Consider the following 5,266-nt stretch of genomic DNA (forward strand, 5'->3'; position numbering starts at 1 on the left):
TTTTCTGCACTTCAAAAGAAGATTGCACCCCCCGAGGGACCAACTGTGCTCTCCAAGGCGGGAGGATAAACTCAACACTCCGAATATCCAGACGTGGATGAGCTTGGCTGCCCTAGTATAACTAGGTGCATGATGGCTTGCGCAGGGATTCCTAGAAGTAGCCACAATGGTCTGTTTCAAGGCTTAGCTAGTTGAAAGATTATGGGTCTATCGGCTTAATCCGCAGGGAACTGGGCCCTAGAGACGGAGGGGGCACATTATGCAGCACACCCAATGGGCGACTGCCCTGGAAACCTAAAGCTGCTACCGAGTGCACTAAGGTAGCCTATGGATTTCCAGAAGACTGCCTACGGCTTGCCCTTCGAGCAGTAGAACCACGTTAGACTTATGCAACCGCACATTATTGTGAAAGGTTAAACAAGTTAGCATGCACACGCGAAGATTTTATCCACTGCCGACATGCTACGTAGTCGATAAGCTTCACCTCTGCCAAACGCAGAATAACCTACACCAAGTCCTAAAGTGTTGTGATACTTGCTACACAGCCTACGGAATTGGAAAGAGCCAAGGTTGAATAGCCAAGTGGTTACACGGATTCGTCTGCTTCTGTAAGTAAGGCATCCGGCTGCCAACCCTATGGTTAACAGCTTTGCAAAAGTTCTACATCAACACCTACGGCTGCATAGGCTATGTAGGCTTGTCTGCTTAAAGAAAAGTAGCACGCCTGCCACTGGCCTATAAGGTCTAAGGGTTAAAAAAAAAAAAAAAAGCAAGGATGGGAAAAGCAAAAGAAGCAAGTTTATTAAATTTTATAGCAAAATTGATAAACAACAAGCAAATACCGAAGGAGTTCAAGAAAAAGCAACAAAGGAAAGAAAAGGAAATCCTAAAAACTACATAGAAGACTACTCTTCAGTAGTTTGGACATCTCCCAACTGCTCGGTCGTTACACCTTCAGCAGCCTTGGTGTTTTCAGCAGCGGCATCCTCCGAATCTTTACCTTCGACTGCTCCAGCCTGGGTATCAACTCCTCCAACTATTTCACCGATAGAAGACTCAAAGGTAAAAGCGAGCAAGTCTTCTGGAGAAATAGAGAAGGTCTCGAAGTCTTTACCGGAAAACTCAAAGTCAGACAGCCACCCATAGAGATGATCTGCATAGCCCAACTTGTAGAAATCAGCTTGATTCTAAATAAGCAAAGCCTCGAAACCATCCTTCTCACTCTTCAACTGCTCATTCTCCTCAAGCAAGCAAGCACGAACCTGCTACAACTCCTCAATTTCCTTCTTCAGATTGTCGTTGGTCTTCAAAACACCTTGAAGTTCCGACACTTGAGGCTCAAGCCTGTCAACAACCTTTTTGAAGTGGATCACTTGGTTGTAAGTAGCTGATCGGATCATATTTATATATATTTTTACTTCGAATTCACTCGTCTTTTCTTAGTTAGTTCCTTACATTTTTGAGCTATTTACTATGTTTTTGTATTTTGTGTGATTTATCAAGCAAAGAAAAGAAAAGTAGCACAAGTGAATTATTAAGTAACAAATTCGTCAAAACTGCCTGTGCAGATTAGCTGACTTTGAAAGCATGTTACAAACAGCTCAGAATGAATTAGAAAATGAGCCTTATATTCGTGGAAAGCTACGGATGTCTACTTTCTGGAGCAATTTACGGATTGTTAATATCATTTTTCTAGAAGAAGTTATGGGCATTGTAACACTGAAAGGTTCAGAAACGTGGACAGCACATACACAAAGAGAAAGGCAAGGCATGGATAGTTTGACATGGGCAGAAAATGGGTGGATTGTTGGCTGAAATAATGAAGAACATGTGTGTACAAATGCAAAGGAAAAACACACACACATGGGCAAAGGAAACACACACACATGGGCATAAAATGGGTTGATTTGTGGTTGAAATGATGGAGGTCATGTGTGTGTAAATGTAAAGGGAAAAACATGGCAGAAAATGTGTGTGTTTTGTGGTTGAAATGATGAAGCATGTGTGTGTAAATGTAAAGAGGAAACATGCCAACACACACCCACACAAGCTCACATGCAAAGGAAATGGAGTGGTCCTCTCCCTAGCTTATAAATACATCCACCCTTCACCATAACAAGGGGGAAGAAAACCAAAGAGAACACAATCCACCCATCCACCCTTCACCATAACCCACCTATATCCATCCACCACCATAATTTACCACTCATCCATCAAACCACACCTTGTGCCGCTACAAAGAGAAGAAGAAGGATCTTGGACGTGCTTGCCATTCAAATTGGATTGTTGGAGCGTTTTTAGGTGTTTTCTTTCTTTTGTTTTCAATGTTTAAATTTGTTTATCTTTGCTTTGTAAGTATGAGTGGCTAAACCCCTATTTAGTTAGGGGGAAGTTTGAAGCCATGAACATGCTTGAGATTTAAATTGATTTCTTCCAATTGTGATTTGATAAGTTGTGATTGCAATTCAATTATCTATTTTATTCATAACTAATTCTTGTATGTTTATTAAGGATGCATACTTAGTTTTCATGCATGAATTAGATGCTAGAATATAAATGAGTTTCACCTAATCGTTACAAATTTATATTCATAAGTAGTGAAGGTTGTTTATCACAATCGCGTTAATTGAATTCTTGGCATAAGTTTCATGCAATTCATAGTTACAAGTGTTTCGTCAATGCTTATGATTTTTATAGAACTTAATGATTCTTGCTTGTATCTCTATTATGCAATTCATGTAGGGAACTTGTGGAGAATGCTTTGGGTTGTTGTATGCAATCATCCAATTCAATGAAATTAGGAAAATCTGAGGATTAATTTAAGCGTACCTAATTAATCTGGGGTGTTGAGCATCATAGTTTATTGAAAAGCAATTGGAAATCAATTCATATACAAGTGTGTCATGTGTGAAGAACGGACCTCTAACTAATCCATCCATCATCTTATTTCTTAAATTTGTTTTACAATCTTCCTAGTTTTATAACTTGTTTGTTTGTTTCAAATTCATCAAAACTAAAATCCCCTTTTACTTTCTTGTTTCAAAGTGTTTAAAATTTGTTTGTTTGTGTTTTAGAGTGTTTTGAGTCAAGTCAAAACCCAAATTTCGTCCAAAGTTGTGCTAGAGTCAGAAACTGCCTAGTTTGTGTTTTTAGGCAGTTTTGAGTGTCTTTAAGTTATTTTGAGTCTTGTGAACCTGTTTTGAGTTCTTTAAGTCTATTCAAACGTTTTTAACTTTGTTTTTATGTTTTTGAGTTAGTTTAGAGGTTTTAGCAAGCCCTCCTAATCCCCGGTTTAGAACGATCCCTACTTACATACTTTACTACATTTGATAAAAAGAGGGTTTAATTTGTGTGCTTATATATTTCGCACCAAATTTTGGCGCCGTTGCCGGGGATTAGCAAACTTTGCTAATCCCTTGGTTCTTTTCTTTTTGTTTAGTTTGTTTTTGTTTTAGTTTCTGACTTAGTTTTGTTTTCCTTGTTTTGTGTTACTTTTGATATTTGATTTATTTTTCTTCCTTTGATTTTAGGTACAAATGGAGCGAGACATGGCACTTGCGACCATTCAAGCTCAATTGGCACAACTCACTGCTCAATTGACTCATAATGCCGAACGGACCACAATGCCAAGTGTCCCTACATTTGATGTGCCCTATGGGCAAGGTTATCAAAGTCCTCAATTTTATGCAAATGAAGATGTTTGGGGATATCAAGGCCATAACCAATCGAGGGGCAACATTTTTTCCAACTCTTACAATTCAGATTGGAGAGGTAATTCAGATTATATGTGGGATGAACCTCAACAATTTCAACAAGGTGGATATTGGCAGCAAGACGAGTTCTATTCAAGACCTATGCAGTCACCACAGCATTCCCCACAACAATTCCAATCAAATCAAAGTATGCCCATGAATTATAATGAAATTCTTGAAGGACTAATTTCTGTAGCGCAGGGTTTACGAAAAGAAGAACAATTGCCGCCATCGGAAGAGTTCTATCAGTGGCCATATGAACCGTCACAGCCACCACAACAATCAACCCAATTCAATTCAGGTACGTCCTTGGATAATGATACACTTAATAAGTTACTCACCTCTTTGAATCAGGGAGTAGAAAATCGAAACCAGGAGATGCAAGACCGAGTCAAAAGAGTGGACGAATTGGAGATGCAAGTTGGGCAGATTGTGGAATTCATGGCACAGATTCGAGATCAAAGTGAACTTTCCAACTCAAACATTGCAAATTCAAAGGCAGAAAGTGAAATCGATGAAGCCATCACTTTGGAATGTGACATGAAGGATGAAGCTGTCCCAGAACCATCCAAACACAACCCGAACATGGATGAATTGCTGCTGCAAGCTGAAGAAGAGGAGGACGACCTGGGCAGTTTAGAAGAATTTTTGCTGCAAGCTCCTCAAATCCCTATGTCATCCAACTCAGGTGAGGAAGTTCTAAATTCACTTCATTCTAACATTATTCCAGCGAATGTCCTTTGTCCTTGCAGGTTTTTGATTCCAAATATCAAAGAGAGTGAAAAAGACATTGTGGAAGCTCTTCCAAAGGTGCAAAGTGATATCCCAATTCTTGGTGCACCAAAACAAGTTCCCGATGGTATTGAAATGTTCAAAGAACCTTGCACACCAAGAAAAGGGATTCAAGAAAATGAAGTGGTTGAAGCATATCAAGAATACATCCAAGAGGCTGTGCATGAGACAATCAAGCCCAAAACAGTTGAGTTTGATGACACGGGACAAGCCACAACCATCATAGTAAACCTGGCCAAGTTCAAAGTCCCGGAAATGTTCAAAAATGTGGTGTTTGTCATTGAGTTTGTGTCGGAAAAAGAAAGTAAGCCATCTTCTCCAATTTTAATTTTTATTTATACTAACATTTTTCTGATTTTGATGATTCAGGCACCCACTCTTGAATTTAAACCATTGCCGAATCATTTCAAGTATCACCTCCCATTAAAAGATAAATTCCATGCTTTGGAGCCGAGGGGAGTTTAAAGGAAAGTTTCGTCCGGCTAAAGACGTTAAATCAAGCGCTTCTTGGGAGGCAACCCAAGCATTCAACGAAGGGAGACTTTGGAATCGCTAACCAAATCAGATTTGAATTCTTACACCCTTATCTTTACTGCTTTCATTTTGTTTTGTTTAGTTAGTTGTGTTATTTGGTTGATTTCTGTGAGTTTGTGTTATTTAGTTTAAGTGTGGGGGAAGGTTAACCAAAGTTTTTTTTACATTAATTTACATATTTAAAAATA

General features: G+C 39.1%; 1 long non-coding RNA gene across 1 annotated transcript; it reads left to right on the forward strand.

The window, feature by feature from the left end:
* The first annotated feature begins 1,387 nt into the window (after positions 1-1,387).
* On the forward strand, positions 1,388-2,488 carry LOC139197044 (uncharacterized). The gene is made up of 2 exons (XR_011582016.1): positions 1,388-1,442; positions 1,569-2,488. It is a non-coding gene; the product is annotated as an uncharacterized lncRNA (long non-coding RNA).
* Positions 2,489-5,266: the final 2,778 nt, after the last annotated feature.

Source organism: Malus domestica, chromosome 06 (assembly GCF_042453785.1).
Source record: "Malus domestica chromosome 06, GDT2T_hap1".
Lineage (NCBI taxonomy): Eukaryota > Viridiplantae > Streptophyta > Magnoliopsida > Rosales > Rosaceae > Malus > Malus domestica.